The sequence below is a fragment of the Gekko japonicus genome, unplaced genomic scaffold, assembly GCF_001447785.1.
Source record: "Gekko japonicus isolate JY-2015 unplaced genomic scaffold, Gekko_japonicus_V1.1 scaffold173, whole genome shotgun sequence".
Lineage (NCBI taxonomy): Eukaryota > Metazoa > Chordata > Lepidosauria > Squamata > Gekkonidae > Gekko > Gekko japonicus.
In genome coordinates, this window is record NW_015161407.1 from 1,141,108 (window position 1) to 1,152,207 (window position 11,100).

Sequence of the window (11,100 nt, forward strand, 5' to 3'; positions counted from 1 at the left end):
TGCTTGAAAAAAGGGAGCAAGACTAAGCTGGTCTACTCAGAAGTAAGTCTCAATCAATGGTGCTTATTCCCAGGAAAGTGTTTTTAGGATTACAGCATAAGTGTTTTATGGCAGCACCCTACTGACTTTTGTACAACATACAGAGGAGGAGGGCCTGACAGACCTCTGTTTCCTGCATTCTGAGCAAGATCAGCTACAGTCCCCTTGGTTCATTTCTGGGTTTTCTTAAATAGGCAGTGAGATGCCTCGCCCTCTTGGCCATTTCCACTCCTACCATGTGACTAGGAAGTCCTGGGTGTTGGAGGAAAGCTCTCACTGGCTTCTTTCCTCATGAGCTGTTTCTGCCCATTCCGTGTGAGTGTGCCCTGGTTGTGCTTTGGCTCAGGTAGGTGGGCCATTTGTTACTTCCAGTCTACCCCATCTGAGCTCCTTTGAGATAGGATGAGATGAAAATGTAATTAATAAATACAGTTAGGCAGTAGGGTTAAAATGTATATGCTAGAAAATAATCTAGGCTAGCACCATCCTGTGTGGCAACTTCCTACCTGCCTCAGGGTATCATCACCATGACTCTAATTTGCCATGTTCCACTCAGCAGGCAGTTGTACTGTTATATATATGATTGTAGAGCTATGCATTTTGTAAACTCTGGTCGGGGGGAATTAATAGAATCCCTTGTGCTAGAAATTGTTCCATGTTCTGTTCCCACAACGTTCACAATGACAACTATTCTCTGCCTCTTATAATAAAATCACAGCATGGTGCAAATATGTGTTAAGGACTGCTAGGTACTGTGCAGTCATCTGGAACACTGTGGCAGTGTTGTGATCCAGACTAGAACTACTGGCTTCAACAGGTTCCAAAGCCTAGTTAGCATCATTGTGCTAGGATAATCTAGTTCCCGCCCTGATCTGGATGGCCCAAGCTAGCCCAGTCTCGCCATCTCAGAACCTAAACAGGATTGCCTTTGGTTAGTACTTGGATGGATGACCACCAGGGTTGCTACGTAGAGACAGGCAATGGCAAACCTCCTTTGTTTTTCTCTTGCCTTGAAAACCCTTTGGGGTCGCCATGAGCTGGCTGCAGCTCGATGGCATTTTCTACCAAAAATGCAGTTGCCAGCCTCCTTAGTGTGTCATCTGTGAAGTCAGCAACATTGTTGTGAAATTTCCAGATATATACAAAACTGGGCAGGGAATGGTGTTGTGGAATGTGGTGAGGACATACCATCTATGTGCTCTTCTAGACATATCTGGTGGCCATCATGGAGTCAGTGATGTTGACAAGCTTTTGTACCCAATATGTGGTGGTAATAATGAAAATGAATGTAACAATCAGCATTAAAGACCTAGTTGGTCTACTATAGCTATGTCAACACAAGGTACACAGCAGCTACTCCCATTCACAGCATCTGGTAAGCTATCAACAGTCATCACAGATTTACTGTGTCCAAGATAAATTGAGAAAAGAAAAAACAGGTTTAGGTAGTATTAGCAGGAAATGAGAGAATAAGATAGCACCAAAATAGAGCTTTCTAACAGACTGTGCTGTTATATATAGTATGTTAATGCTCCTTTTCTACGTCTGCAACAGAAATAAAAATTCATTAGTGTTCAAGAAGCAGTGGGGAAGCAGTTCTGTTAGACAAGTAAGTGGAACGAAACGACAGGTCTCTTCAATTACACAGCTTTGTGGGGTTTCTATTCCTAACTCAGTATGGGGAAGAGATCTGTATCAAGCAGGATTTGGGCATGCCTCATGGGTATTAGAAACTAAGAAAAACAGATGGTGCGTGTGATTCCCTTGTGGTGCGAACAGCAGCTCCATGGGGTCAAATGAAGAGGGGGAAATGGCAAGGGGGGAAATTAAGCTTCTCCTACTGCTGCTCTTCATATTGCAAAACCAACCAGTGCCCTCCCACCTGCCCATCTAAGAATGAAACCTACTGAAATTCAATTCTCTTCCATTATCTTATCTCGTTAAGCCCAAAGGATCTCACAAACAGGGGGGCTCCATACTGGGCAGCAGGTGAGCTATGGGATATGTGGATCCCTTCCAATCTGACCAATCACAGCCAAGTGGGTCAATTAGAACATGTTTACAGATTCTTCTGTAGGTTGTAAAAATATGGAGCTGTGCTGAAGTACCAGTTGTAAATATTATAGCAGCCTGTTGAACAGGTTTTGAGCTGTACTTTTTAAGGCTAACTGTTGCTAGTTATCAATAAGCACAGTTGCATACCCCAAAGAACTTTCTAGAAAGGTGGGGCCCCAATTTCTCCAGGTGACAATGACACAAAGTATGATTCTTCTCACAGACAGTGGAAGTCCAGGGATATTTGTTTTGAATGAAAAGTGTTTTGTGTAATATATATTAATTAATTAATGCAAATTAAGTTATTGTAGTAGATCTGTCTTTACCTTCAGTAGCACTTTGGTTGCAGGAATATTCAACTGCACCAGGATTCAAACTAGCATTTTGATGCTGTAGAAATACAGCTGCTCTCCTGGCAAGCATATCTATTGCATTTGTGAGTCCTGTGGGGAATGTAGTTAAGCATCAAGGGTTTTTAATGACTAGGATATGTGATATTATTAGGGATGAGCAGCACAACCCCTTCTTCCAACCATTGTTGACCTTTTAAACATATTGCTGTTTTGCTTCTTTAGGACCAATCGGTCCCATTTATATAGTTGTTTCTTAAAAAAAAATATCCTAAATTCCCACAAGGCTGCGTCCTCCCCCCCCCCCCCCTTTTTATTTGGGTTATTTGCCCAAAGTTCAATGCTGTTGGGAAGTGGAGCATCATAATGCATTTGTGTACTTCCCAGGATTTCTGATCTTTCCCAAATCTTCTTTGTGCTGTATTAGTGTGGAGGGCCCTGGCAGTTGCTAAGGTTATTGCCTTGTTTCTGGGGCTCTTTTGGGTATCTTCACAGCCAGGGATTTTTTTGTAGAAAAAGCCCAGCAGGAACTCATTAGCATAATACGCCACACCCAACAGTAGAAACTCTTTAGCATATTAGGCCACACCCACATGCCTTCCCTTGGCTTGCCTGGGCGCCCCACGGCTGCGGGGAGCCTGAGCAAGCCCCCCTGAAGGGAAGGCAGTTTAAACTGCCGTCCCTTGGCTTGCCCGAGTGCCCTGTGGCTGCGGGGAGCCTGGGCAAGCCAGCCCTTGGAGGGGAGTGGAAGCAGTTTAAACTGCCTTCTGTTGGCTTGCCTGGGCGCCCCGTGGCTGTGGGGTGCCTGGGCAAACCGGCCCTTGGACAGGCCGGGGAAGGCATAGGAGTGCTCCAGCGGTTTTGGCTGTAGTGGGCGTGGCCAACTCTGAAGCCAGCCGGAACTCCGTTCCTGTGCGTTCCTGCCCAAAAATAGCCCTGCCCATTTATACTCAGTCTCTGTTTCCTATTAATTAGTTTCTGCTGTTGTGTGTGGCCTATTATGCTAATGAGCTCCTACTGGGCTTTTTCTACAAAAAAAGCCCTGTAAATGGGCAATTTTCTTAGTGGAGGGTGGTAAGCAGTGGGGTACCGCAGGGCTCAGTACTGGGTCCCATGTTTTTTAACTTGTTCATTAATTATTTGGAGTTGGGACTAAGCAGTGCAGTGACTACATTTGCAGATGATACTAAATTGTTCAGGGTGGTGAGAACCAGAGAGGATTGTGAGGCACTCCAAAGGGATCTGTCAAGGATGGGTGAGTGGGCCTCAACATAGCAAATGGGGTTCAATGTGGCCAAGTGCAAAGTGATGCACATTGGAGCCAAAAATCCTAACTATAAAAACACGTTGATGGGTTCCGAACTGGCGGAGACTGACCAAGAGAGAGATCTTGGAGTCGTAGTAGAAAACTCACTGAAAATGTCAAGACAGTCTGCAACTACAATAAAAAAAGGCCAACGCTATGCTGGGGATTATTAGGAAGGAAACTGAGAACAAATCAGCCAGTATCATAATGCCCCTGTATAAATCGATGGTGTGACCTCATTTGGAGTAATTTATGCAGTTCTGGTTGCCACACCTCAGAAAGGATATTATAGCACTGGGAAAAGTGCAGAAAAGGGCAACCAGAATGATAAAAGGGTTGGAACACTTTCCCTATGAAGAAAGGTTAAAGTGCTTGGGGCTCTTTAGCTTGGAGAAATGATGACTGAGGGTGACATGATAGGGGTTTACAAGATTATGCATTGGATAGAGCAGGTAGAGAAAGAAGTACTTTCCCCCCTTTCTCACAATACAAGAACTGGTGGGCACTCAATGAAATTGCTTAGCAGTTGGGTTAGAACATGCTACAAGCATGGATGACTTCAAGAGGGAACTGGATAAGCATATGGAGCAGAGGTCCATCAGTGGCTATTAGCCACAAGGTAGAGATAGGAACTCTTGGTCTGGGGCAAGTGATGCTCTGTATTCTTGGTGCTTGGGGGGGGGGCAACAGTGGGAGGGCTTCTAGTATCCTGGCCCCACTGGTGGACCTCCTGATGGCACCTGGTATTTTTGGCCACTGTGTAACAGATTGTTGGACTGAATGGGCCATTGGCCTAATCCAACATTGGCTTCTCTTATGTTCTTATTTCTCTGCAAACTCAAGGTGACTTAATGGAGAAATTTAGTATGCTAAAGAAGGTTATACCTTTGACTCTCTTGATGAAAAGGACAGGGTACACAGTACTTTAACTCACAAATCATATACCTATTGTAATCAAGTAAACCATACATGACAGTAAAGGAAAATAGGCACATTTCTATTTAGAGGCAGCATTTTACAGTCCTTTAGGATTGTACAGTCCGTGTCTTATCACTATCCTTGTGGCCCCAAGGAACAATTAAGAATGAGATAAACTTGCATTGTCAAAGAACAAAAAAAAATCAATTCTTGATAATAAAGCAAAAATGATAATAAAGCATCATACATTTCAAATTCTGTTCTTAATTCAACAAAGTTTTAAACAAGCTTATGCCCTCTGAAATCATCAGGCTTATTCATACTTAATTCAGTGCTGGCTTGATGTGTCCCATTTTCAGAATTATTTGAAAAGACAACTAAAATATTTAGGGATGAACACAGCATGCATACAAAGAAAGCTATACAAGATCAGGGCTGTTTAGCTTGTAGAAAGAGAGTACTAGAAAATACCTAATGGACTTTTGGTATTGTCCAACAAGGCAGCTCTTGCATTCCTATATGTTTTACTTGTTTGTTTTTTGGCATGAAATTACAGCCAATTTATGGCAACCTCATAGGGTTTTCAAGGGAAGAGATGTTCAAGGGTGGCATCCCATCTAAGCACTAACCAGGGCTGACTTTGTGTAGTGTCCAAGATCTGATGAGCCTGTGCTAGCCTGAGTTATCCAGGTTTTACTACAGGGATAAAAAAGATTATTTCCATTCATACTTGGGTTTTAATCTAAATTACTACCATGTCTTTTTAATGCCAAAGGGAGCAGCCCATCTGGATGGGGTTGTAGATGTATAATGTGGTTGTAGATATATCTGGCCACATTGCATTTTTTTCTAGCTACACTGCATTACACACAAATCTATCCACACTGCATTACTTTCATCAGGATGAGCATGTGATTGGGAAGTTTCCACTTCAAAGTTCTCCTCCCTCACACATGCCCCTTTTATGAACAATTGTAACAAAGGGTTACAAAATTCCTAGGAAATAGGTATGCATTTCACAAAGAGAAGAACCAATTCACAAAATTCATTGCCCTTCCCTTGTTGGATACCAGAAAGTATTCATCTTATAAGCAGCTCTTCATAGGTGATGGTGGCATACTTGGACTTTGGAAGACTTCTATTTCTATTGTTCAGGAAAAAACAAGGTAACATGGAACCTCCCATACAGAAATATTCCTGGGTGTGTTTCAATAAATAGCAGTGCTTCCTTCTGCTTAGTAATTGGGAAACTGCACAATTCAGACTCAAAAGATTGCATTTGAACAAAGGAACATGAATGTCAGATGGAAGCATAATCATAATAAACATAGCCCCTAAAAGTATAGTTCTGCATCTACAAGTATGCCATTTCAGCATTCTGCATCTTGCTGTTTTATTGAGGCACCTCTGGACCCAAAGCATCCTCCTTTTCCAGATATGTACGGGTAATGGAATGGGGGAAGGGGTTCTGATAGTGGATCATGTATGTGACCACAAATATAATTTATAAAGCAATATGTGTGATAATAATTTGGTTAACTTGCTTACGTCATATTTCTGAACCTTCCAAACACTAATACACAAAAGAAATAGTGCATTGCTGATGGTTCCAAGTCCAGTATTCACTTACCTGATGTTTGGACTGGATTCAGCAGGTAAATCATCAGTCATCAGATGCACAGCTGTCTCTGGAAAATGCCCTAGCAACCGGCTCACAACCAGTGATAACAGGCAACTGTCTTGGAAAAGAAGTCAAGAATTTGTTGTGCAAAATAAAAAACAGAGGGAGAAATTAGACAGCATAATCTCTTCTGCTGGAAGCCAAAAACGTCTTGTCTTCCTATGAAATGTACCATGAGATTTGGAATGACTAATGAGCTCTTTGGCCATGTCAGTTGTTCAGGTTGGAGTGCTGGTAAGTACCTGGGGCTGGGGTGATCAGGCAAGAGGGGGAGTAAAATGATAAGTTGGACAGACTGGAAGAGTCCAGCAGACCTGTGGGCTTTTAGCACTGTTGCCATGTGTGGACAGGAGGACATGTGCTTACACAGATGTCTCTGTGAATGTGGCCAGTTTGGCACAGATTGATGCTAGAGTAGTCTGAGCATAAGAAGAATGGTGAAAACAGATGCAAAGTATTTGTTCCATTTCCCTTCTATCTCTCCACCTTCCTTAAACAATCCTTTTACTCCTTGGTCATCCAAATAGCCAGCCACCTCCCTGGTTGGTTTCCTACTCCAGATACATTTGAAGAAATGCTTACTGTTTGTCCTAATGTTTTTTGCAACCTGATACTTGAAATCTCTTTTTGCTTGTCATTGTCAGCTTACACAGGTTTTGACAGAAGCTGTGGCTCCTTTCTGTTCACCTCATTTAAGCACATTTTCCACTTTTAAAGGAAACTTTTTGCCTTTTATGACTTCTTTTGACGTGTTAAGGACACTGGCATCCTTTTAGATTTGGCAGTATTTTTCCTTACCTATGCTATACGTTCTACTACAATGAATGTGACTTCAATTAATATGCTTTTAAATAGCTTCCAAGCATCCTAGAGGAATTTGATTCTCTTGATTGTTCCTTTTAGCTGCCTCCTTACTAGTCACCTCATTTTTATAAAGTTCCCTATTTTGAAATCAAGTATGATCATTTTGAACATTGGGGTAACCGTCCATTGATATAAATGCTGATCACTTTTCCAGATTGGTACAACATCTACATCTCACACCAGGTCTCAAGCTCTGCTGTACTGGCAAACACAGTGATCTGGTAGGAATGGCTAAAACAGAAGGATGCTATCTGCCGTATCAGCAAAATCACTAGTTGGCTCCAACTTTCCAATGCACAGTCATTTATAATACTTAGAAACTTCCTCTCTACAGCATGATTTGAGAAGTTATTTACCCTGTTATGTGAAGGTAATCATTATTACAACATTTTCTGCTTTAGTTGCCTCCCTTATTTTTTCTCCAGATTACCCTCGCAGTTTTGTTTATGCTTACCCCTGAGGCCCAGTATCTACCTTGAGTTTCAATGGAGGGGACATTTGAGAGTTTTAGTTTAGGATTGCCAATCTCCAGGTGAAATCTGGAGGTTTCCCAGAATTACAACTGATCTCTGGACTACAGAGATCCGTTCCTCCCAGAGAATATGGCTGCTTTGGAGGGTGGACTCTATGGCATTATACCCCACTAAGGTCCCTCCCCCCAAAAAAAACACTGCCCTTCCCAGGCTCCACTCCTAAAACTCCAGGAATTTTCCAGCTCAGAGTTTCAGAGAGTAGCCATGTTGGTCTGCAGTAGAACAGTTAGATTCGAGTCCACTAGCGCCTTAGAGACCGAAAAGATTTTCAGGGTAGAAGCTTTTGAGAGTCAACATTCCCTTCGTTGACAATGCTGAGTTGACAACCCTACCTGAGATATCATTGAGTGCAACAGAACAATCAACAATAAACTCCTCTAAACTCAAATGGAAAGTGTTGGTGGCTCCCTTCATCCTGGATATTAGGAATTATAATATGCCCCACCCCCTGCCCCCAAGGACTCCTATATGGAGGTGGCTTGAAATTTGTTTTCTGGGTCTCATGTGATTGACAGAGAGGAGCTGGTTTTGAAGCCAAGATGGAAGGGTAAGGGGGAAGGCTTGGCTTCCTGGTGTTCCATGATTCATGCAAGCAAGAGTGTGCAAGTGTCCTGGCTCTGACTGCCTATAGCTCCTCTCCTTTAATCTGCACCCTCGATGGTGCAATGGGTTGAGAATCACTGCATCGCCTAAGAAGACCATGGCACTGGAAAGGGTGTCAGCTTTCTGTTCTGTAAGAAGCATTATGGTGTTGTTTACTGTTGTTAAGGCATGGTGATTCAAAGGGCTGTTGCCTCAGGCCCTTTTAAATGCTAGATATTTATTTTTAAATAACGTTGTGTGCAAAATGCTATTTATGGTGAAACCCTAGTGGTTATGTTTGTTTTTAAAAGTTGTGTTCAGGCTTAAAATAGAATTGTGCTTTATTGCAAGGAGGAAGTATGTCCTCTTGGCTCTGTGCCCTTCCTCTAAATTATATATTGCTTTCCATGGCTCCCCACCTTCCTTAATCGGGCCATGGTGGCTTGCATTTGTTGAGTTGGGGGGAGGGGTTTGTAGGAGTGACCAGATTCCTGGCAACTGGATATAAACAATATGATTTGGGGCTTCCTTTTCTTCCCTCTAAGCACTATGCCTGTGTGAAAATAAGTTGTAGATCCTGGTTTATGGGATGGATTGTACATGTAATGACTAGAAAACGAGAAGATATCTGTCTGTAGTTTTTCCATGTGCAAGGACTATGGTACCTTATTATCTTTCACAGGCCTTCACTTGATTCATCTCATATGGAAACTACAGCGTGAACACAAATTTAGCATTTAGCAGAGGACTAACTTGAACGTTACTGCTCTTCATGGCTTTGCTCATTCTTGGTTGTCTCATAATTTTTTTATTTTACAATATTCTCTGTAAGAGATACCCAAATCAGAACATAAAGCTATAGAACAGTAGTAAATACTTCCATAAAACAAGACAATATTTTTGTGTAGTGAAGCAAACAACAAACACCCAGTTCCACTTGGCTGAAGGCCTCTTTATGAACAGTTAATGTAGGGCAGGTAACTTGGCTACTGGAATATGGAATACTTACGGTTGGAAAATACCTGGAGATTTTGGGGGTGGATCCAGGAGACGGCGGGGTTTGGGGGAGGGGAGGGGCCTCAGCATGATACAATGCCATAGAGTCCACCCTTCAAAGTAGCCATTTTCTTCAGGGAAGCTGATCTCTATCAGCTGGAAATCAGTTGTAAAAGTGGGAGATCCCCAGGCCCCACCTGGAGGCTGGCAACCCTAGGAATACCAACACTTAAGTAAACTGTTTCTGGAACTCTAGGCCAAGAGGCCTGGTTCTGTAGATTCTTAGTACACCCTACACTCTCTCAGGCTGCTAGCAGGGAGAATGAGAAAAGAAGTACCAAGACCCTCCTCTCCTGCTTGCTCAGAGGTCTACTGGAATAGACTCTTAGAGGCATTACACAACCAATATAATAAAGAGAACAGCATAGAGAGCATATAAACAAAAAGCATCGTTCAGTGCCTTCCAGATTAAAACAATGTTTAGCTTTCTCCCTGCAGAAATGATGTCAGTCTAATCTCCTGGAGGAGAATGTAGCGGGAATTCTGAGAGACAGACCACCAGAGAGTCAGCAAGGAGAATCAACAGTTGTTTATTAAGCGCGTGGTACAGCTAAAAGCACTTCTCAGGGCACTTTCAAAACAGGGCGTGTACCCCGAATGCAGGTTTGAGCTGACTTAAATAGTTTTTCAACAGAGTACAGGGGGGGGAAATCATTTCTTAGAATTGACATGCAAAATTATCACAGACATTGACCATGAAGCCTGAAGCATTGTGTTCTTTTGCAAAACCACAAACATCCTTAGCTCATCACATGTCCCTTGTGGGAAGGCTGATATTTTCCTGTTATCGGCCAGGTGTTAACTTTCTTCATGACAGAATAACAAGCAGAGTTTAGCAATTCCTAGTAACGGGCCTAACGACGCCTAATATGGTCATGCAATCTTGTGTGTTCCGCAAGGGCTCTATTTCTTATCTCTCGTTCTCCTATTTACAAAAGCTATGTGCCGTTAATGATTTGCAAAAGCAAATGTGTTTCCCTAATGGAATGGCCTTATAATGCAAGCAAATTGCAGGTACATGCTTTACTCCTCCCTGTTTGGACCCCGACTGTTAGCCAAACTGTTTTATCTACAACAGAGGCAAGATTAAAATATTATCGGGGTCCTTGCCCATGTATACAGAAATCCAATTCCACCCCGAGGATTTTCCCAGAAATATAGGGAGACGAGACTGGTATCTTAAAATCAAGTTGTTCTTTTTACTAAATAATATTTGGTTCACATACAGACAAAAACAGAATCTCACACGCAATCACACAAGATCCTCAGTGTTACAGGAATGGAAAATAATCACTTTTACACTAAATGAATGGGGAGGGAAACAGAAAATACTCATCTGATCAGAAGCTTGATCTTCCCAATGAAGAATACAGGAATAAGAACAGAATAACTAAAGGAATTCTAATTCACACAGTTGGAACCTGCCAACACGTGTGGATCTCTTGGCTGCAGTCCAAAAGATCAAGCAAGAACAAGGATTACTTATACAGCAAGACTGTGAGTAAATAGCTAAGGAGAGAAGACGGCTAGCAGGGTTCAAACTGGTGAACCTCACTTTTTATAGGGGGGGTCCTTGGGGCTGGCATCTGTGCCATCCTCCTTGGTCTCACCTACCTGTGGTCCATCCCAAGAACTAACACTATTGGCTATATTTAGTGACATCTCTAACTAGAAGGAGTGGGCAATATTGAAATCTAAACCTTTAACTCAAGGAAT